The sequence below is a fragment of the Molossus molossus genome, unplaced genomic scaffold (genome assembly GCF_014108415.1).
Source record: "Molossus molossus isolate mMolMol1 unplaced genomic scaffold, mMolMol1.p scaffold_m16_p_15, whole genome shotgun sequence".
NCBI classification, from domain to species: Eukaryota; Metazoa; Chordata; class Mammalia; order Chiroptera; family Molossidae; genus Molossus; species Molossus molossus.
Window position 1 is genome coordinate 40,580,724 of NW_023425350.1, and position 25,075 is coordinate 40,605,798.

The 25,075-nt window shown below is 35.5% G+C and overlaps 1 pseudogene; it reads right to left on the reverse strand.

Annotated features, from left to right (window-relative positions):
- Nucleotides 1-1,327: 1,327 nt before the first annotated feature.
- LOC118631243 lies at nucleotides 1,328-2,099 on the reverse strand (annotated as a pseudogene).
- Nucleotides 2,100-25,075: the final 22,976 nt, after the last annotated feature.

Genomic DNA, 25,075 nt, shown 5'->3' on the forward strand with positions numbered 1-25,075 from the left:
AAAATGCATTGATTATAGCATGCCCTTACATAATGAATACATTCATTGTGGTATATTATTTTAGCATTTGATTTATGATTGTAGAGTTTATATTCAGAAGTACTTTGACAAAAGTCTTAGAATCCTCCATAAACCTTGATGAAAGTAGTTACAAGCCAGTTTCACAGCATATGTTGATAACAATTCAATGTAATATCAAATGAAACCTAGGATCTCAAACTCATAGCACAGTATAGAAAAGTACCTAGAAACCATGCATTGAATAAAAACATATAATTCACATTCTTCTCCTAAATGAGAACTCTTTTCATGTATACCTGAGTGTTACCATCTCTGACTACCATGCAGCAATTTTAAAATATGATTTGGTCTTCTGCCAGGTCTGCAAGAACAAAGGATGTTATTTCTGATTCAACAAATAAGTTGAAAGTAATTAAGAGATAGGTAGAGAGAGATGAAGAGAAATTGTATATACTAATAGGGAATTAAGATACATATCAGCTAATATAATGTTTCGAACTTATTTGTTTCCTAATTTCTTTTAAAAACTGTAAAAAGCCCTGGCCAGTTTGGCTTAGTGGTCAGAGCATCAGAGTGCAGACCAAAGAGTCTCAGGTTGGATTCTTGTCAAGGGCATGTACCTTGCTTGTGGTTTGGTCCCGGGCCCCGGGTTGGGGTTGTGCAGGAAGCAACCAATCGGTGTGTCTCTCTCACATCAATGTTTCTCTCTCTCCCTCCCACTCTGTCTGAAAAGAAATAGAAAAATATCCTGTGGTGAGGATTAAAAAAAAAACTTTAAAAACTATAAAAATATTGGTGGCATTTGTAAAAATAATGAAAAAATTTGAAAAATCATTGGAGTAGTAGGTAGGAGTATATTTAACAGAAGATGGGCCAGGTGTTGATAATTGCTAATGATGGGAAATGGAGAAGGATTTTATCTTGTTCTTCTTTCTATTTCTATATACGGGTGAATTTTTCTACAATAAATAATAAAAAATAAATATAAAAGCAAAGCAACATGACATAAAACATATAAGTAAAGTTATTAAGACAAGAAAACCCAGTCATGTTCCTTTAGTTGACAGGTCGTTGCTAAGTACTTTAAATCACACAAAATGGCATACTTGAGGCTTCATACTTTTAGGATATATTTTGTTAGTAGAGATTTTTTTTTCCCCCACAGCAGTAAAAATTACATTTTTTTTGGCAAAAATTCTCATGTGTCAGAACTTTTAATGTTGTGTCCATCAAATTATAGTAAAAAGACAACTATAAACAAAACACAGTTTCTCTATTTGTATTAATAACACAACCATATTTTGCATTATAATAAAACAAGTTTATTTTCCACCATCAAGTGGGCTTTTCCCATTATTTCATTTTGGTAAGGATCATTAAAATATCATAAAAACCAATTGTCTATTCATTACCCCTTAAACTATCCTTATCAATGAAAGATATGAAAAAAAGAAAAAGAAGATACTGAATATGCCTTGAATTCCACTTGTAATTTAAGTGGAGCCAATAGACCCTGAATGTTAATTTTGTTTTGGTAGAGCTGTATATTAGCCAGCTAGGGCCGCCATAAGAAAATACTACAAGCTGGGTAGCTCAAACAATAGAAATTTATTTTCCCACATCCTGAAGGCTAGAAGTTCAAAATCAAGGAGGGTTGGTTCTCCTAAGGTCTCTGTCCTTGGCTCATAGACAACAGCCTTTTCACTGTGTCCTCACAGGGCTTTTGTGCAAGCAAATCTCTGCTGTCTCTTCCTCTTCTTATAAGGACATTAATCCTTGAGTTAGGGCCCCACCCTTATGACCTTATTCAACTTTAACTCCTTAAAGACCTTATATTCAAATACAGTCACATTGGGGCTTAACGCTTCTATATATGAATTTGGGGGATACAGTTCAGTACGTAACAAGTTGACTTTTTTTTTTCCTAATAATTCGAGAGGATTACTGGGCAAAAGTTAATTTTTCACACAAGAAAAATCTTTTCAAAGAAGATCATGACTTTCAAAAGGTCTACTTGCTGAAAGTTTACTAACTGGAATATTATCCTTCAGATAAGAACCAAATCCTCTGGGATCCATCTTTAGCCCACTCTGCACACAGCCCTTCAGCCTGCTGATGTCAGCCACTCACTTCTGATTCTGCAGGCTGACCCTCAACGTCTGCTGGCATATGTTGTCTTAACATGTGCACAAATGTGTGGTCAAAAGAAATTTTAAGCCCTGGCCAGTTTGGCTCAGCGGTGAGAGCATCAGCCTGCGGTTCAGAGAGACCCGGGTTCAGTTCCCGCTAAGGACGTGTAACTTGGTTGCAGTTTGTCCCCGGCCCTGGTTGGGGTTCTGCAGGAGGCAGCCACTCGATGTGTCCCTTTCACGTTGATATTTCTCTCTCTCTCTCTCTTTCTCTCTCTCTCTCTCTCTCTCTCTCTCTCTCTCTCTCTCTCTTCCTCTCACTCTAACTGAACAAAAATGGAAAATAGTCCTCGGGTGAGGATAAAAAATTAAAATTAAAAAAAAGAAATTTTAAGTTACAAATGGCAAACAAACATATGAAAAGATGCTTCACACCACATGTCATTAGGGAAACACAAATTAAAGAGATACCACTGCACACCTATCAGAATGGCTAAAATCTAGGGTACTGACAATGCCAAATTCTGGTGAGGTTTGAAGCAACAGAAATTCTAGAGTTCATTTCGAGTGGGAATGCAAAATGGTAAATCACTTTGGAAGACAGAATGGCAGTTTCTTATAAAACTAAACATATACTCTTATCATAAGAGCCAGAAACTGCACTCCTTAGTATTTACCCATAAGTTGAAAATGTATATCCACACAAAAACTACACATAGAGTATAGCAGATGTATTCATAACTGCCCAAACTTGGAAGTAACCAAGATATGCTTCAGTAGATAAATGGATTAATAAGCTCTGATACATGTAGACAATGGAATGTTATTCAGTAGTAAAACAATGAGCTACCAAGACATTAAAAGACATAGAGAAAACAAATGCATATTACTAAGTGAAAGAAGCCAATCAAAAAAGGTTACATACCATAAAAGTCCAGCTATATGACATGCAGAAAAAGACTAAACTATGGAGACAGTGAAAAAAAAAAAAAAAAGGCAGTGATTACTAGAGATTGATGGGAAATGAGGGATGAAAAAGTCAAGCACAGAGAGTTGTTAGGACAGTGAAAATACCCTGTATGATACCATAATGATGGATACATGTCATTATAGATTTATCAAAAGCCATACAATGTACAACACCAAGAGTGAATCTTAATGTAAACTGTGGACTTTGGGTACCGATATGTTGATGTGGGTTCACCAATTACAACACTCTGGGGAGGGGTGTTGATAAGAGGGAAGCTATGCATGTGTGGGGACAGGACATATGGAAAATCTCTATACCTTCTGCTCAATTTTGCCATGCCCTTAAATCTGTTCTAAAAGAGAAAGTCTATTTAAGAAATAATAATATAAAAAGGAAGTTTTAAAAAGTTTGAATCCCAGCTCTTTCAATTACTCTATGATTTTGAACAAGTTAATCAATATATGTAGTCCAGTATACCTATCTTTTATGTGGAATAATACAGGTATTCACTTCTTAGAATTATTGTGGAAGTTAAAAATAAAAATACAAAGATTTTACAAAATACTTTCAAATACTGATTTGTACTAAATTGAATGGAAGGCTTTTTAACTCAGACATCAGTGAAAAGCAAATATTGTATATAGAGCACACACACACACACACACACAGAGAGAGAGAGAGAGAGAGAGAGAGAGAGAGAGAAAGTTTATTATAAATGTAGATCATAGATAGATAGATGATAGATAGATAGATAGATATGTTTTCACTAATCAAAACAGTGATTATTTTCTTTAATTCAGCAGGTTTATTATAAACATAGGACATATATAATCATTGTTTTGATTAGGTAAAACATAGTTATGGTTCATATTTCAAACTTAACTAAATCATATATGATGAAAACAAATTCCCCTTACTCCCTTCTTCCAAGTTCTATGCCTAGAAGTAACCACTGTTATCATTGTCTTGTATATGTTTACAGATGTCCCATATATTTATCAACAATGAATGAGAGTGCTTGATTCTGGAGATGTTATTAATCATACTGCATAATTAGTATTGTACAGGTAATAACCAATCAGAATAGATTTTGGCCTTAGCATTCCTGGCCAGGGACCTGGAGTCCCCTGGTTAGACACTTGCTCAAGGTCAGTAGGTTCATAAGTGGGTGATGTCAGGGTAGGGTCTAGGCAGTCATTACCCAAACTCTATGCTAGGTATGTGGTGGTTAAGAAGGACTGTAAAGAGGGAAAACAGTGGTATGGGATATGAAGTAGTATATGTTATTTCTCAGTGTTTCCTGAACAAAAATCTTTTTCTATCACAGATGTCATACTTAATGTTCTCTCTCTCTCTCTCTCTCTCTCTCTCTCTCTGCCTACCTACCTGCCTACCTACCTATAACCTACCTATAACCTATATACATAATCTAGTTTTAGTAGTAAGAATTTTGGTAACATTTTTTCACTTAAAAATAAAAGATTTGCCAGAGCAATGTGGTAGTTTCTTTCTATGCCTTCCCCTTTCAAAATATTATTTCTAATACATTCATATTCCCACTGTGTAGATAAAGAAACTGATGCTTACACTGATTAAGGAACTGCTCAGAACCACGAGCTATGATTTATCCCATATCCTTGTGACTCCGGAGCAAAGGTTTTTAATTAGATTAATCAGCTTTATTAATGATGAGTCTCTGAGTAAGGATTAAATTTATTCTTTTACCTGAAATTAATATTTTCCAAGCTTTACGAATTTTTACTTTTATTTTTTTTGTTCCCACCTTCCTCCCTTGTGCCCTTTCTAAACCTCCTGAGAATTGCTACTTTCTAGTAGTTCAAGAGGAGACTCTGTACAATCACATTTTCGACTTTTTCTAACTTGAGAAATGTGGCAGTCAATGATCACTTTGGACAGTTTTTCTTTGGATTCAATTTAGATCATATACATGACGCCTTCAGCCTTCGCCGGCCCTTTCATGAGCAGGATCAGAAGGAAGGCCCTTCAGGTTTGATGGATTTCAAGTCTCATATAATGCAGTATTCATTTTCAATGTGTCATTCAAAGCCATTCTCTTTCTATACCTCAAAGTCGAGAGAGGTATTTCTATAAAAGAATTTCCCAACCTACCACTGTCACATTCGTGCGATTACAAGGAACAGATGATAGAGAAAAACAACCAAAAGAAGCACCATTTGCACAACCTAAAACAAAATAAAATGCCAAGTCATATTTGTCTCCATCTATTTCTTTCAGCTGCTTATTAAGCACAGATATTGGAACAGACCTAAGAACTAATAATGTGGTTCCAGAGCTTTCCATCTTTCAAATAACTTATGCTAATTGGAATGTCCATAGGATGATGGGAATGGAAGAGACTAGCTGGATGAGCTCCAGCTCTCACTGACTAATGGGTGATCCTAGGCACCTCTTTTCTGACTTTCAGATTCAACTTCCATAAAATCATCATAAAATCTATTCTTAGTGCTATTTAGAAGATGTATGTAAAATATTTTGTAAATTGCCAAGCACATAAAATGGAAGCTATATTTTCAATCTCTGACAAACACTTGCTTTTGATAAGAGAGTTTTGCCACTGAACCTCATTCCTTGTTCGCTGCACTTAAAAATCCCTACAAATATTTAAATCCTTACAAATATTTAAAATTTGGCATGTGAATTTTGTCCATGGCAGGGAAGATGGACGGTAACACCATCATTGATAGAGTCATAGAAGGTCCAGGAACAGTGGTTCTGTGAAATTTAGCAGCATCTTCTCTAGTACCTAGAGATGATAAAACTTGAAGAAAATTTTCAGAACAAAATGAACAACAGGAGATATAAAGTGCCATGTCTAAGACAACAAAAAATAATTGGTAGAACACTCTACAGTCCAGAACTCGAGGCTCCCAGATAAGCTTTCCCTCCTCCTATGATATTTATGTATTATCTCCAAAGCACGAATGCTGGGGCTCAGGTAAGGGACAATTCAGCAGTGGAAATATGTGGGAGCAGAAACTCCTCCCAGCCTAACTCAACTCACTCATATAATTCACTCTGAAGAGTCGTTCTGGTGCTAACCAACCTTCTAAGACTTGGAAACAAATGTGTGTCTATAAATAAGAATCTAGGTAGAAGCAGATCACTTTTTCTTCCTTCCACTGTTAACATTGTTTTTATATTTTAACTTCTACTTTCGTGGCATATATGGAAAATAATAAATTTCAATGAGACCATTTCAGAAAATCATTTTCAGGCCTAAAGATAATGTTCATTCACTGAGCGCTAAAACTGAATAATTAATGAATAAGGGTTAAGACAGTTTCATAGGTTAAATAGTTCTTGCTTCTGATAGAAAAACAAATAAAATTTCTTTAAGTCATCACTGATCTCTTGAAGTAAAAGAAAAATCCAAATATAAAAACCTGTCTTCATTTATTAAATATATGTGTTCCTAATAAGCGCAACTTACTATTTTATAAATCAAAATTTTTTTTCAAATTAACTAGAGTGGCTTGCTATTCACATGTGAAAAAATTAACTACTCGTTTTAATGTAAATAAATATAATTAAATATATCTGCTTATTATTTTGTATTCTTAAATTGGTAGCTTTACTAATTCTAAAGACCAAGACGAGTACTTGAGATAGAGCATTCTGTCACTGCCACATTTATTCAGTGAAATGTAGACGGTCCGTATGACAAGAGATGGGAAAAGCAAGGAATTCGTCTATACATTGTATAAACTCTGAGAAAGCTGAAATCAGAGAAGTTCTAATTCAGACAGGATGACCAGCAGTTACCAGTTTCTGAGGAATGAAGCTGCATTCGTATATGTTGGACGACAGGAAAAAAGAACCCAGGAAACTTGGCGACAAATTTCATGTTGGCTTTTCCACGAACTGTGTGTGGTGGGTAAGCCCTTTAACATTTTGGGGGGTCTCTAATACACAAAATAAGGATGTTGACGATATCGTGGGTCCTCAAGATTTTTTTCTACAATCCCCTTTTCAAAATGTGTTCACTTTTAAAATCTAATTTTAGACTTAAAAAGTGTTTAATAGTATAAAAACCTCCCTTATATCTCCTAGGCTGATTCCTCTAATGTTTATATCGTACATAACCACAGTAAAAATGATCAAAACAGAAAACAAACATTGGCACAATATTATTAACTACACCACAGACTATATTTAAACTTCACAAATTTTCTACTAACGTCATTTTTCTTTTCCAGTATTCTACACAGTGTCCCACATGTTCAACTGTTATTTATACTTGTTACACAATCTGTAGCAGTTCCTCAGTCTTTCTTGCCTTTCATGACTATGACACCTTGAAGAGTATTGACCAGTAATTTTTCAAACTGAATCTAAATTTGGGATCATCTGATGTTTTCTTATATTTAGATTAAAATTATTCATTTTTATCAAAAACACCACAAAAATAATGTACCCTTCTCAGTGCATCATATCAAGGGTTTTATGATGTTGAAATGTTTTATCACTAGTGATGCTTACCTTGATCCCAGTTGCAATTCTTATATTCTGGCATGTGACATGGAAATCATAATGATTCAAGTTATTTAATTCTTACAGTTATTCAAACTACTGAATTCTCCGAGTTAGAATTCCTCAGGCTTAATAATTCAAAGAGATTTTAGAATAAAGTATTCTTGCAGCACATCTATCGCTCCTCTTGTATCTACGTTTAGTCCCTGGAATATCTTTGGATGTAAAATGTTTCCCAAAAGAAAGATGCAAACAAAACTATATTTATGTTTCCACGTCACATTAGTATTGGGCTTCATCTTATCATTTTCCAAACACATTTGGATATGCTTTCTCTACACATGCAGTTTTCTAAGTAAAATATATGTATGAAAACCTTTAAAAGCTAGGGTCATAAATATCTCATAGAATCTGGTATGTAAATAAATTACATTTGTTTGCTCTTTCTTGCCAGGAATTCCCAAAGAATACATGTTTAGTAATGGTATACTCTTATCTCTGCTTTATACCCTTATCTCTGCCTAACAACCAACTACTTCAAAAAGCACTGCGAGAGTAGAATATTTGATACCTGCAGTGTGGGGATTGGCTCCTACAAGCATATCTCAAATACAGTTCTGTTGCCACATTTTCCTTAGGAAAAGTTGTTGATATTTCCTGATGCCTCATTTTCTCCTTTGAGGGTAATCTTTTATAAGATATATTTGTATTAAAGGAAATATATATATTCATATAAATTCATTTATATATACATGCATAGATCATAAATATCTTTATATTAGGGCAAATATGTTGTCTCCTCTTGCTCTAAAATTCTTTTAAAGGCCCCCTCTCTTCTGTTCAGGATAAAATTTAAACTATTTAGAAGCTTTACAACCTAGCTTTAACCTTTCTCTTTAACCTTATCTACCAGTAAATATCTACATAAAACTTTTATACTAGCTTTTCGCATTCATAGCTTATAATTCCAATTGTTTCTTTTTAATTGATACAGATATCTTCCTCCCAACTTCCCCCTTCTCTCCATTTACTTTTTTTTGAGAAAGAAAATGCCACTAGTTCCATGAAGACTATGATGAATTCCAGGCCTAGGGATTATTCCCCCCCCCCCACCTCCGCCTCTCCCTCTATAATTAATGTCTATAATCAATTAAATATGTTGTCCAGGTCACTAATATTTTATGCCTGCTTAAACTTAGTAAATAACTAGCAATGGCAATATTCTATCTATCCCAGAGTTATATAACATTCACATTCCTAAAGGACAGATTTGTACATTGAAATCTTGAATAAGTAGTATAGCATAGTTAAAAAGAGCATCAGCTTTAACTATACATAATATGATGAAGGCATGTCATTCAGAATTAGTATTAATATTTGGAATATTTAATTTAAAATATAGGTAAGCTTCTGGGTATCACTTATAGAGAAATTCTTATTTATTTTAATTGTTGATATGCTTATGTAATTTGAAGTATAAACTTACATTTATCATTGCTTGGGTAAAATTCTGCAATAATTATGATTTGAAAGCTGTAATTACATATACTGAAACAGTTATTATGACATTTTAAACAGTCATGAAAAATGAATTAACAGACCATATAAATGTTGAGAGACTGTGTTAACTAGATAACATTTGAAAGAATGTTACACATATTTTGAGCCAATAAATATAAAAAGGTGTGTAAAACATAAAATGCAAGGCAGATTAATAGGGGTAGAATAATAGTAAAATTCTTTTCTCTGAAGAATCTCTGATATACTATCATTCAAAAGGTAAACAAATAATTTGAAAGAATTTTATTTTACATTAAGATAATACATTTGATATAGGTTATTGGCCTTTCAAAATAAATTCTTATATGAAAATTGCACATATTTTTTAAATCCTAAATATGTATAACTTACTCTATAATAAATACTATTTAAATAGGACCAAATAAATAATGCAAATAGTATAAAAATAATAATTATTAGGAAATATGAGATTCCAACAAAAATATTCTTCACTCCATTGATATTAGGGAAATGGGGCCATCACTGTCTTACATTAGAAGTACAGTATATACAATTTAGCCACACAAGACGTTGAGCTCTTATTATTCTTGCATAGTAATGGAACACCTTTTAAATTGACAATAACATTTTTAGTGGAGTTGTAGAAACTATACTTACTTTTTATACCAATTTTGATAAAATTTTGTTCTCTTTCGATGAGAAAACAGCATCATATTGCATAGTCATCTCTTCTACTAGCCAAGAGGTCTTAGAAGTTTAAAGCAAAATTTATGACAACAATGTCAGTGCCAAAATAATGCACAATGGTCATCATTTGAAGAGGGTTTGGCAAACCTTTCATTGTCAAAATGCAAAATAAAACTGCAAAGGTTAACTTCTTATTTATCAATCTAAAACTCATTATTATCAAATTCTCTTTTAAAAATAAGAAAATGACACCTATATTTGTTAATTCAAATTTATTTATCATATATCTTCTCTGATTTATAAATGCAGTGATTCCGTATAGTTTTATTTTCCACCATGGAAACGTTTGGCCCTTCTGCGTGGTCCAAGTGCAATTCCTTTTTCTCCCCAGCATAAGGACAACAATATGACTTAAGGTAAAGCTATGACTCCAAATAAATAGAGAATGACTTAATGTTAAAGTTGCTTGCTAACTTCTTTATTCACAATTCTTTAAATTACTTTTTTTAAACAAGTTATTAAATTATTGTTTTCTACTTGACAGAATGTTAATTCACCACTATACCATGCTACTTGATTTTATTAACCAATATATATCTTCTTGAATTGACTTTATACTTAATTCTCCTTTAAGAGCCTTCTAATATTCCACCTTCTCTACAAGCCTTCTCCAGATACAGTGATCTACCTGTCTGACCCCTTGTGATTCTTTTAAACACCATCTGTTACTGTTCTCTAATGTTTATGTGTATACGTGTTATTCTTTCAAGTAAAAAGGCTTTCGTTATCTAGCTTACTTAAATCACAAATTACTAGAAAAAAAGGTAACAGGTTTTTATTCTTCTTCTCTCTCATCTCTCTGGAGTTACTGACCTCAGCTAGGCAACTGCCTTATGGGATCTTTTATGCAGTTGCAATCTGATAGCACCTGCGCTGAAGTCACAAAGGTCACCCCAGTTAAGTGTCTGGCAGTTACGAGCTAGGACCTCACTAGGAGTTCTCTTCACACGACCAGGACTTCCACACAGCATGGCAACTAGATTCCAACAGTGATAGCTCATGAGCTTCAGAAAGGCAGATGGAAGTTGCGTTATGTATATAAACTAGTCTCAGAAGTCACACACCTAGACCTCATTTTAAAATGACATTTAACTTCATCTCTCTGCTTCAGACTCCTCTTACTTACTCCACATCTCACTATCTAAAGGAGCTGGACCAAAAAAATAAAAAATATATGATTTTAATAGATAGTGAAGCCAATGTTTTGATTCCTGTTAATTACAGTTGCCTAAGGCTTATGTTACTCTATCAATCAATGTCTATAATTTCCCATAGTTAAATTTTTAATTAACAAAGATATCGTATAAAAAATTAATTGGGCTGTTTACTATACTTAGCTTTAATAATTAAAATAGAAAAGTTTAAAAAAACAGAGCTGAATGCCGGTATGAAGTGCAGGCAGGCACACAATTAACAAAGTCATATACAAGTAATCAGGGTATAACAGAAAGCTGTGCTCTGTGTTGTACCAGGGGATAACATTCAATATTCAGAATAATCAAATTCTCTGAAAAACTAAGTACTTATTTTTGTTTTGTGGCAGTTCAACTTATTAATTGATTTCAAATATCAAGTAGAGATTTTAATTTAAAACACTTGTTGAAATCATGTACTTTCCACAATGTTCAAGGTCCTCATGTTTGTTCATAGCTCCAGAGTCCTGGCTGAGGGAGGGAGTGAATGAGGAGGACTCAGGATCAGCCTGTGCTAGTTGCCAAGATATACACCAGGCTTCCCAGAGTTCATTCCGGAGGTGCTCTTTTGAATTTGCATAAAAATGATGCCATATGGGTTTGTAGATCTGGTTATGGAGCATGATATTACAGGAATTTCCTTCCAAGGAAATTGTGTATTAGGAAGGCTACTACAGTTCTTGGCATAAAAAACATGCAGTATGAATCTTAGCTCTGCCACTTACAGTACTGTGACTTTGAGGAAGAAATGCCACATATAAAATGAAAATATCAGTTCCTATCTTTCAGAGTAGGTATGAGGAACAGAGCTAATACATGAGAAGTATTAAACACAGTGTCTAATAGAGTAGAAATTACTTAAATAGCATCCACAGTAAATTATAAGAGAAATGTTGTCATAGAGTTTTAATCCTTGGTTCTAGAAGTATTTGTTTTTGGTAGATATAGAACTCTGCAATTCTATTTTAGGTATGTAATTATATAACTCACTAGTCAAAGCCCCAGTAGAAAGCATAAAAGAGAGCAGTGTGATTCAGTACAGGAAAAACACTCTTGAACAAAATGTTACTAAGTATTTATGTAAGAATTGGTCAGCTTGGATTTTCAAAAATTGGTTTTCTAATTTTCTACATGGTTCTCAAAATCTAGCTTCCTGGCACAAAAGAAATTGTCTTTGTGAGATCACATCCTTTGATAACTTCCTTTAGGAAGAAGCCATCACCCAGTGGAGGAATTCAGTTAGATTCCAACTCTTGATTAGTCCTACCCTTCTGCATACAAGTTGAAAAAAAAATTCCAAATGTGTGTTTAGAATATAATCTGATTGAATCATTGCCTTTTTTAATGGTGTACCTCTAATTATCCCTGTTGGCTTTAAATTTTAAATAACCAGTTAAAATTATTTCACAGTGAAAAAAATGATATTGCTATTGTTTTTTTTAAAATAAACAACAGGTGATTTTAAATATTTCTCAGCAAATTACCAATGTGTTCCAGAGATGACTACAATATTAATAGCTGCACAGTACAACCCCCCAAATTCAAAGTCCTTACCAAAGACTTAAGCACTGCCTTACCTCTCCTAGCTCATCTCGTATGATTATTTTCCTTGCTCATTATGCTCTAGCCATGGCAATCGTTCAGGTCTTCAAACATATGTAGCCTTAGGGCCTTTGTACAAACTGTTCTTTCACTAACGCTCTTCCTCTTATTTTTTGCATATATCATGTCTAAGCTTCAATCTCTACTCACAAAGACACCTTCCCTGCCTATCCGCAGGACTAAATATCTCTGCACTGTGTGCTTCTTGTCATAACTCACATTGCAAATAGAAATCATTTGTGTATTCTTCTGACTACTTGTATTTTTCTATGACTCCTCCCACTATAATATAAAGCCATGTTTGTTACCTTCATCTGTCTAGTGCCAAGCTAATAGGAGGTGCCATCAATGCTTGTTCAATGAATAAATAATTAAATAAGAAGCATTTAAACTGTAAAGAGTCTGAGTATTTCCAAATTAATACAAATGAGGGTCCAGAGAAAAACTTTACAAATGAATATAGTATTCATATGAAAGAAAAACATTTAGCCCTGGCTGGTTTGGCTCAGCGGTTAGAGCGTTGGCCCGTGGACCAGAGAGTCCCGGGTTCGGTTCCCGATAGGGGCACGTACCTCAGTTGCAGTTTGTCCCCAGCCTAGTTTGGGGTTGTGCAGGTGGCAACCACTCGATGTGTCTCTCTCACATCAATGTTTCTCTCTCTCTCTCTTCCCCCCTCTCTCCTTCCCACTCTGACTGAAGATAAATGCAAAAACATCCTCGGGTGAGGATGAAAAAAGAAAAAAAAAACAGTTAAAAAGTAATAAAGTTTGATCTTAGAAAAGAAAATTGTGGACAAATAAGGGGTTGTATAATGAAACTGACAAGTCTAGTCACAGAAAATAATCTCACAGGGTGATCTGAACAAAAATTTCTAACTGGCTAGGCCATGGTGTATAGCTATACCCTGGCATATCCACTTTTTAGTGAAAGGTCTATCTTTGCCTTAACCAAGCCCTGTCCATTGTTCTTGTGCATCAAGGTTAACACACCTTTGAAAAGCCAAAGTAATCCCTTTTTTCAGATCCCCCAGAGGTGTGACCTTGGGATGGGGGTTAGGAGTGGGATCAAGAGCTCTTGTGGAGCACACTGGCTTCCTCTTCACCATCGCAGGCTTTGGTTGCTCAGGCTCTGTGGGTGGCAGCCAAGGGTGGGTCGCATGCTAGATGCTGCTGAGAGTGGTCCAGGTGATCTTGTTGATGGTGGTCCACACGTAGGAGCTGGCTGACTTTGCTGGTCAGATCATCTTCTTCATGACCCCCAGGACACCTTGCCACGAACCGCCTGCTCCACGCCCACGGTCTTGCAGTGAATCAGCCCGTCACACCAGGTCTTGTGGCTAGCTATACTATGCAGGATAGGGATAGTAGTCCTAGGAATCTTCAGGTCAGTTAGAATGCAATTAGGGTTTTCAGATAAAATACAGGATGCCCAGTTAAATCTGATTTTCAGATAAATGAGGAATAAGTTTTGTATTATAAGCATGCCCAAAATATTACACAGACATAGCTGTACTAAGTAATTATGTGTAGTCTAACTGAAATTCATATTTAACAGGTTATCCTGTGTTTTAAGTGCTAAATCTGGCAAGTCACATCCAACTCATTATCCCTGTTAAGGAAATTAAACCTGGACAATATTGGCTTTCCCTCTTTGACAAGACAGAGTTGTGTGACTCACTCCTCACATCCTAACCTCCCTATTCCCCCCCCAAATAAAAGCATTACCCTGCTTCCACCTCTTATTGTCAGGAGCTGACAGGGGACTGGAACCGAAGATAATCTATCCTAAGCTGTGTCACTGCTATGACAGTTATAGCAGGATGTTACAGGGCAAACAATGTGGTGATCCCAGAAGTACAAAGAACAAAGGCACTGCTGAAGGAAATCCTCATTTAAAAGTAAAGCTAAGCATGCTCCATTTCTTTTTATTGTGGTTATAGTTCTTTATATAGTCTTTCATTCAAAAAGTAAAGGGCAAAAGTCCCCTCAAGTCACTTAGCAGGTTAATATCAAGATATTGTTTAATCTTCTGAAATGTAATCTTAACGGCAGGGGCTGTGATAGCCACAGAGCCTGTAAACCATATCTACTTTGGAAAACTGCATTCGCTCACATAAACTCAAAATGACTGCTTGATAAATGGACTCACAGGCGCCACCTCTCCCCATGCACCACGTGGCTCCTTTTGTCCTTTAGACCTATTTGTATTAAATGGTGCTTGAAATCTTATCCAATTCTTACACACATTACATAAAATACCAGTCTTCTCACATAACTTAGACCTATTCCTTTAATTAGAAATATTTCCTAAGGAGAAGCAAAGGACACCTATGTCATCTCTTGCTTCTCTCTCCTTCCACCTGCCCATAATTCTTGGGAATGGAAATTGTCTTTCTCTTCTCATCCTCCTAAGTCATGATTTCCTTCTACAAGACAGGTGATCTTGATATCATAGGCAAATAGGTATATTGTCTACACTGTGGTTCGACTATGAGATGGGCCTTTATTACTCGATCCTAGATATCCTAAAAAGAAAAGGGAGAAACAAAAAGAATTTGGAAATTTCATCCAAGGACAGTGATAACACTATTTATATTTTTAGCACCACCATGTTTTTCTGTACATTCTTCCTATAATAAGTTATATTTCTTTCTTTTATAAGTCTTCATTTTCTCCAAAAGTAATGGATGTCTCGAGCAGAAAAGGGCCAATGTTATAAGTTCTCAAAGGCAAATGAAAAAAATTAATGATGATTTTGAAATGTCACTGCTGTTATATTGTAAAGGAAGAGAAGAATATTTTAAAATATTTAAAGAGTGATTTAAAAGCTTTAAAGTGACAACAGACTTCACAAACACCCCACCCTATCTCCCTGCCTTGAACAACCTGTGAACTTACAAATAAATGTATTTGCAAACTACCTTTTAGAACTTAACTGCTTGGTTAATAGATGAATTTCTGTATTCAGTACCATAAACAATTTTTGGAGGAATCCCAACATATATGATATATCCCTACCAAGGCTACCTTGAAAACTTTTGGACTTATTCTGATGAAACAGAGTCAAAGTTATAATCTACCCAAAAGAAAGTAAAACACTCAGAGAAGAAAAAGATAGAAGGAAAAGTTTAATAGTGTTTCAGTGAACAGCTGTACCAATTCTGAAAATTTTCTCAGTATCATCCGACGAGAATCTCTTTAACAAGGCAAAGAATTCTGGGAAGATAAGTGGATCTTAAAACAATTTCAAGAAACAATATACAATTAAGCTACCATATGTGTTTCCTCTGTATGAGTGATACACAATACATAATGAGGTAAGGGCTGCAAACATTTCACACACTCTTTTATTTTTACCATGAAAGTCTTCCAGGCATTCTAAGATATGGTAACATTAGTTAGGGAAAAACAAATATCGACTTCTTCCCTTAAAAGTTTTAGTTGTTCCTTTGAAAAATATATTCCTTCATTGCTAGGCAACTCAAAACCTATGCCCTCAGTCAAGATGAATTACTATCGTATCTGCTGTCCCTTTACAAGTTCAAGCAAAGAAAAAGAGTGACTCTCATTGGACAATTAGGTGATCAGATCTAAACCAAGTGTTTCAAACGTGTTCCTCGACTACAAGTTAAAATATACTTTTGGAAATAGGGAGAGTCTTGCTGTTTCTATACACTCCACAAGCATTTCCAGGCATCCATTTGTTCAACGGATATAAATTAAGTGCTTATTTACTGTGAGCCAGGAAAGCTTACAGAGACAAGGAATACAGGAGTAACACTTTATATTTTAGAACAATCCGCCCAACAACATGAGAATACACCTTCTTTCCAAACACATGTAGGAGAAACAGCAAGCCTTCCCTGCTGTCGTGGAGTTCACGACCCACTAGCAGAACAGACAAAAGTTAAAATCACTTTGGCAAAAGTCTTTCGTTTAAAACTAAAACTGTACCTACCCTGTAACCCAGAAATTCTAATCCTAGATATTGACCAACAGAAACAAAAGTATATGTCTACAAAAGGATATGTCTAAGAATGGCCGAGGCAGCTTTACTCACAATAGCACAAAACTGGAGAAAATATATATGTCCATCAACTGGTGAATGAATTTAAAACAATGTGTTATAGTTATACAATGAAATAGCAGTAAAAGCCAACAACTATTGATACAGCAAAAAACATGAATGAAACTCAAAACCTATGCTCAGTAAAAGAAGCCTTGTCCAAATTATTCCATCTATTTGACTATCTAAAACAATTTGGCCTTCTCAAGGAAATCATCCATTCATATATCCCTTTTAAACCTTGCATGATACATTTTTTTTTCTTATATTTGATCAGTTCCAATATGCTCTGAGATCTACCATCTTGAAGTGCACACACGCTCAACATTTCACATTATCCTCAAAAGACTTCCCCATTTTCTATTGTTCTTTGATGACTAAACATCTAGAAAGAATTGTCTACACACAATGGCTCAAGTTTTTCTCTTCCTATTCCTACTACATAATGTATTCTTATCTGATTTTATCAGCACCCTGGACAGAATGTGCTCTCCCCAAATTCTATAATTATCAGAATATTGCCAAATTCAATAAGCTCCTCTCCATCTTTGTCTTAGCCTCTTAGCTGTACATAATACTAACAGGAACTGTCTTTTCTATTTGTTAAACTGATGTATAATTAACAGAGAATTAAATGCACAAATCTTACATGTATAGTCCAATGAGATTTAACAAATATAAACAAAAAATATAAAAAACAAAGACATAGAACTATTTCTACACACTCCAGAAAGCCAATGTGTTTACCTTTCTAGTCAATCATCCCATCTCCAGAAATAACCACTGTACTGATTTCTATCATTATAAATCTGCTTTGACTGTCCTTAAAATTTACATAAATTAAATTATATAATAGGTAACCTATTGTGCCTAATTTCTTTCACTAATGTTGAGCTTTATCTGTGTTGTTTTGTCTTTATCTTTTTTATTTCTAAGTGCATTCATTTTCTCCTGCTGCATAAAAAATTACCGCAAAGTTAATGGCATAAAACAGCATATATTTATCCCTGGCCGGTTTGGCTCAGCGGTTAGAGCGTCAGCCCATGGAACAAAGAGCTGCGGGTTCAATTCCAGTCAAGGGCGCATACCTCGGTTGCAGTTCAGTCCCTGGCCCTGGTCCGGGTGGCGCAGGCAACCATCCAATGTCTCTCTCTCACATTGATCTTTCTCTCTCTCCCTCCCACTCTATCTAAAGATAAATGGAAAAATATCCTCAGGTGAAGATCTCAAAGCAAAACAAAAAGACAGCATATTTTTATTATTTCAGTTTCCATGGGCAAAGAGATGGGGCATGGCTTAAGTGAGTTTTCTCCTCCGAGTTTCACAAGGCTGAAATCTGCATGTCAGCTGGGCTACAATCCTTTCTGATGCTAGGGTCCTATTCCAAGCACAAGGAAGCTGGATTCTTCTCCTTGTTGTAGGAATGAGGTCCCCTATTCTTGTTGACTGTGACCCAGGGGCTCCTATTAGGTCCCAGAGGACCTTGCAGTCCCTTACTACATGACCCTCTCACAAATTTCACAATAGGAAAGCTTACTTCAAAGCCAGCAGGAGACTGTCTCTCATCTCCAGGAAAAGTCCAGTCCTACTTTTAAGTGCTTTCTTTTTATTAAATTAGGCTACCTGGGATAATCTCCCGTTTAACTCAAAATGAACTGACTTGAAACTTTAATTACATCTACAAAAATCCCTTCACCAAGCGCCCTGGCCAGTTTGGCTCAGTGGTTGGAGCGTTGGCCTGTGGACCAGAGTCTCAGGTTTGGTTCCTGCTAGGGGCACGTACCAAAAAAAAAAAAAAAAAAAATCCCTTCACCAACCCACAGAGTACAACCTAATCACAGGAGTAATATCCCATCCCATTCACAGGTTCACCCCACACGTGAGGGCTGGGGACTATTCAGGACATTTTTATCTGCAGGTGGGGATCTTGAAGATTGCCTTAGAATTTCATTGGATACCGCAATTTATGTATCCATTGTTTTGTTACTGGACATCTCAACTTCAATTTTTTGGCTATTATAAATAAACTTTCTATGAACATCTGAATATACGTTTGTATGGGCATATGTTTTCATTTCTCTTGAGTAAATATCTAGGAGTACAACTGCTGTGTACTCCTGTGATAGATCAGCATACGTTTAACGTCACAAGAAATTTCCTAATAATTTTCCAAAGTGATAGAATGACTTTATATTTCCTCAAGCAATGCATGAGAGTTCTGGCTGTGCCATACTTATATTGGGACTTGGTATTGTCGACCACAAATATTTGCCTTTCTAATGGGTACAAGTGGTTTCTTATGGTATTTTAATATGTTTTTCCCAAATCATTAATGATGCTGAGCATCTTTATTTGTGCTGACAGGCCATTTAAACATTTTTGTCAAGTTTCTTTCAAGTCTTTTGCTAATATTTTTTTTAAAAATTTTTATTGATTGATTGATTTTTAGAGAGAGAGGAAAAAAGAGATAAAGATAGATTTTTTCCCACTTATTTATCCATTCATTGTTTGATTCTTGTATGTGCCCTGTCTGGGGATCAAACCCACAACCCTGGTATATTGGGACAATGTTCTAACCAACTGAACTACCAGGCCAGGGCTTCTTTTGGGGCCTTTTTATTATTGAGTTGTGCAGGTTCTTTTTATATTCTACAAGTTCTTTGTCAGGTATATAAATTGTGTAGGTTTTTTTCCCCAGTCTGTGATTTGGTTAAGCTCCTTAATAGGGTCTTTTGAAGAAGAAATGCTTTTAATTTTGATTAAGTCCAATTTACCATTTCCTTTTTCTTTTAAGTGTAGTATCTTTTGTATCTTGGCTAAAAACATGTACCTAACCTATAGCAATAAAGATACACTCTTGTGTTTTCTTCCATCTTGTTTAGGGCTTCAGCCTTTTCCTTTTGGTCTATGATACAGTTTAAATTACTTTTTACACAGTGAGAGGTAGAGATCAAAGTTCCTCTTATTTTTTGCAACATGGCTATCCAGATGTTGAGAGAGTAAAGGAGGGAATGGGAGACATCTGTAATAATGTCAACAATACATTTTTAAAAAGAAGATTTATCCTACTCTGTCTTTCTTGAAACTCTTATCTTCTATTTCTAAATATAGACATTCTTCAGAAATTAGCCTTAAGCCCTCTTTTATTCACTCTCTTCCACATGCCTTTGCCTTTTGCTGAGACTTTCAATGAAATTTAAATACTGATAATACCTAAATGTATATCTGCAATTAAATACTACATTAATGGATCTCCAGATAAATCAATTCCATTGTCAATTTGACATTGTCCATTGAATATTTCAAAGATATCTTAAATTAAACATAGCCAATATCAATCTTAATTTCCCCAATTACAGAATTGCTCCATCCATATGAATTCTCCCCATTTCCATAAATACTATCACCGTGCTCCCAGAAAGCTAGAAATTTTGCTTAATTCATTTCTTTCTTTTATCTTCCTCAGTCAATACCAGTAAACTTTGCAAATTCTTTCTGCAAAATTACCTGAAATCCAAGCACTTTTTAAAATTTGCTCTGCTATCACTTCAGTGCCCACCTACAATAATCTCTCCCCTGGACTAGTTCAGCAGCCTGTTAACTATGCTCTCTTCTTCACTTTCTCCCCTCTCCAATCCACTCATCTCAAAGCAGCAAAATTCAACATTTTTAAATATACATTATATTATGTAACCCCTCTGTCTAAAATTCTTCAATAACTTTTACTCAGTGCACCACAAATAAATATATATTAACATCTATTATATATCAAGCATTATTTAAAGTACTAGGAATATAATAGTGATTACAGGAAGAAGTGGTTCCTAACTTCATTAAATTTACATTGATTTGGTATTCACACACCCACACACCCACATGCATGTGCACACACCTATACAAACTGTGAACTTTAGCAAATATACAGAGAAGTAATTAACTTTATTACTTCAAATAGGAATTTTACAGGGTTAGGGAACAAAACAAGGATCTTTCAGATACTGATTCTTTAGCACAAATGACCTAAAAAAGAGACCCTGGCAGAAAATCATACATGTAAATGTGCAGATTTAAGGTATGATAAGGCATGACAAGGATTCAGAGATGGAAGGACAGATGACCAGAATGGAAAACAAAAGAGATCAAGATGAGCCAAACTTATAGGTCATATTAAGTAGCATTTTTCTTTAAAATAACAGAACAATTTGAGAAAGATCACTGTGGCTACAGTGCAGAGACTATACTGAGAAGCAGACAGAGTGAATGTGAACAGAGCATTGGAGGTGTTAGCAATGATCTAGTCAAAGTAAGATGGTAGCTCTTTCCGCCCTCAGGACCCTTCCAAGTTCTGCCCAGAACGACCTCCATTGATCTTGCTTGGCAGGTCTCACATTAAGTGTTCCCCCTTAAATGGGAGCCTTCCCTGACCACTAAGAAAATAAAATGTTTCTTGTTCAGCACTTTCACATACCGCATTGATCACTTCTTGTGTATTTGTTTATTTCTATCTCCAACACTGGAAAGTGTGCACCAGGACTGCAGGGACCATGTGTGTAAATTGTCAGCAAGTGCCACAGTGGCTGCTTCAAGGTTATACTCAATACATGTTAATTAAATAAGGTAATTGTCTTCAATATGATATTAGCTTCCCTTTCTTCAAATATACATGCTTCCTTTGCTCAAGCATGCTCAAACCTTTCAACTGTTCTATGTCTCCATGCCAGGTTTCAGGCAGAGAACAGGGACTTCCCAGACCGTGTGCTGTCTATATGGTTGACTTTAGAGCGATGGTTCTGCAGCCAGGCTGCTTGCATTTGAACTTCAGTTATTCCACATCCCAGCTGTGTGGCGTTGGGAAATTTACTTAGCATCTCTGACAGTTTCTTTATCTGTCAAATGGTGATATTAAGAGTTCTTCATAGTACTGTGTGAGTATTAGAGACTGCCATGCTATTCATCTTACGGGGAGAGCATAACGTTATATAAAATTAATACTGTATTACAAATGTGATATGTGTCAAGAAGGAGAATGAAAGGGTATCTGAGAGTGTACAACAGATTGGCATGTTCATTATTATATAACAAGCACTCCTGCTATTTAGAAGATAGTAGAAGAAACTTGACTGCATTTCATATTCAGGTTCATCTTGCCAATGCACATTAAGTAACTGAGTTGAGGAAAGTCTGAGATCTCAAATAATTACCCTACTGTCATGAAAACATAGTAGTTGCCAAATGTGTGCATATGTGTATGTAGTCATCTCATGTACTGGATTTCACATCTATCTCCTGTATAATTTATCTGCTGGCAAACACTATATAACAAATTGCTCCAAAGCTGAGTGGCTTAGAATAACACTCATTAATTCTCACTGATCTTGGGTCCACTGAGTGTGGGTTGGTTGAAGCTGGACTTGGCTGAGGCAACTCTATACCTTATGTTTCTCTTTCTCCTCCTGGAACCAACAGTGTCGTGAGTTTTTCTCATGACAAGGGCAGAAGTGGAATCACAAACAGAAGTCCACAGGAGCTATTGAGACTGAGCTCTGAAGTGCCACACTGTCACCTCGGCCTCATTTTACTGAAAAGAGAGACTTAGGGTTGACCTCAAAGTTCATGGGGAAGGGAAATGCACACCTCTTTTATGAGAAGAGCTGCAAAGTGTATGGCAAAGGAGTTGGACATAGGAGGGATGAAGAATTGGGGCTTGGCTACAGAGAAGCATGAATAAAAATGTCATTAACTAAATCTGCTCAGTTTATTCTTTATTTTTCCTATATGGAAGCAGGGATGCTGAATGTTGGTTTTACAAAGAAATACCGGACAACCAAACCACTCTATCATCTGAAAATTTACATGTAATCATAAGTAGACTTTCAAGTAAAATAGGCAGGAGGAATGAAAAAGAATGATAAGGCAATAATTTTTTCTTTGAAACGCGAAGATAAACACCACTACTTAAAGCAACTATTTTGTAGGTATATGACAGAATGAAGAAATGAAGCATCTTATATAACCTACAATTTTGTTATTCCTCTTAAAAAATGTTTCTTTATTGCACAGGGTATTTTTAGTAAGATAATACCATTTTTCTTTTCTTTTCTAAAATCCCAATTCAAGCTCTGTCTCTTATGGGATTATGCTGGGAAGCCAAGTATTTTATAGTTTGATGGTACCCCATTGGGACCTTTCCTTACATAAAAGACACTGGGTTTTTTGTTTTGTTTTGTTTTTTTCTTAAAAAAAAAAAAAAAAAAGTTTTATTCTGTATTCTGTAATTGCCTAGATTTCAGGCTCCTTTTTCCCCAGCTGTGTAGGAAATCTAATCAAGTTTAGAAACTGAATTGTGTGCTCTGGCTTCAATCCTAAAATAGCCACTTTCCTGTTCTTTTCACTAAAGAAGTCTGTGTTTCTTTTTGTTCTTTTTCTTCTTTTTTATCAATCTTCCCAAGTTTCTGTATTTCCTTTCACTTTGGCAGGGCCACTATTTAGTACAGTACTTTAAGATGTGAATTTTAATATAAAAATTTACCAAAGGAGTTATTCTAATATCCTTCATCACCTAAGAGCAATTACTGTATGTAACTTATCAAAAATGGAAGGAAAACGTCTAAGGGAGATTTTAATTCTGTTGCAATGTCCAATTGTCAAAAAAATAACAGAGAAACATCTACTCTGAAAAATCATTTAGGATTTTAAATGTTCAAAATTTTATCATCTATCCCTTCATTGTTTTTACAAAACCCCTTATTGTAAGGCTCTCAGAGAACTCAATATAACCAAGTTCTATAGATACAAATTTAAAAGGGGACTTACGAGTTCACTTAGCCTGATCCTTCGTTTAATTTAAGAGGAAAATGAGTTGAGAGTAGAGGAGACTGAGTTTATCAAGAAAAGACTCAGAGCTGTGGCCTTAGACCGTCATAGGTACAAATACCACCTTTGCCACTCAGAGATGATGTGACTTGGAACAAATAACCCAGCTCATCTGAGCCTTAGTTTCCTTATCTGTAAAATGGGGATAATAACATCTTCCTTGAAGTATGGTTGTGAGAATTAAATGTGTAAACATATTTTTAAAAAGCCTCAGATATAATAGGTACTTCTTAAGGTCATATAGCTAGATAGAGTTTCAAATATAGAAAATACAGAAACAGAATTCCTCACTTCCAGTTTAGTTTCCTTTCCCCATGTTGTTTATGTTCGCCCTGTTTGAGAAATGTACAATTTATTGGTAATACAGGAGGTACAAGTAGAGCTCTTCTTTAAAAAATATTTTTTTTCTTTATTGATTTTTACAGAGAGAGGAAGTGAGAGGGAGAGATAGAAACATCGACGAGAGAGAACATCGATTGGCCACCTCCTGCATGCCCCTCCCCCCCAAACTGGGGATCGGGCCCACAACCTGGGCATGTGTCCTGACCAGGAATTGAACCAGCGACCTCTTGGTGCATGGGTCGAGGCTCAACCACTGAGCCACACTGGCTGAACACAAGTAGACCTCTTAATCTATCATTTACACAGACTGTACAGAATAAGAAATTAAAGAGAGGTTTGCCAGTGCTTGTAAAAATGGGCTGAGACACCAGTGTCAATGCCAATAGCATAGACATTTCTGTTGTCTGAAATAAACTGCAAGTGAGTATATTTACCTAGTGCGCTCTCTCTCTCTCTCCCCCCCCCTCTCCATATTATAAAACATATTATCTTACAGTGTGTCATATGTCAACATATCAGGATTGGAAGATAAGAAAATAAATGGAAGTCAAAAAGGGGAAATTCTAAGAGTTCCTTTTCTCTAATTCACTTACTCTAGATGAGTAAGTGTTCTGACCTAGTAACGACTGTGATATCCTATTACAGCAAATACCTCTTAGATGTGATTCTGTTGCAGAACTAAAATGTGGTGTTCCTTGGTGATAAGAGAGTTTATATTGAGGACCATTTGAAAGAGAAAGTCAAAGCTCTTTTACTAGTTTCTACGCAACAAAATCATACCTTCGAATTCATTCCTCTGTAGCACCTGTCGTTTTTCTTTGGCTTGATACATTTCATCAGACATTGGAGAGTCCTTTTCACCAATATAACACTGTACCACCATGCTATACTATAAGACCCTATTTATGGGAGTATTTTTTAGTACTTACTCTATAAAAAGTGCTCTGCTAGGAATTTTCTGTGGTATGTATGCTATCATGATAGGCAGAAGAATTAGGCATAATCACACTCATTTTACAAGGAAATGGCAGTTTTGAGGAGCTAAACTAGGATGTGAATTGTCATATATCAGATAGCCAAAGCCCATGCTCAGAGATTTA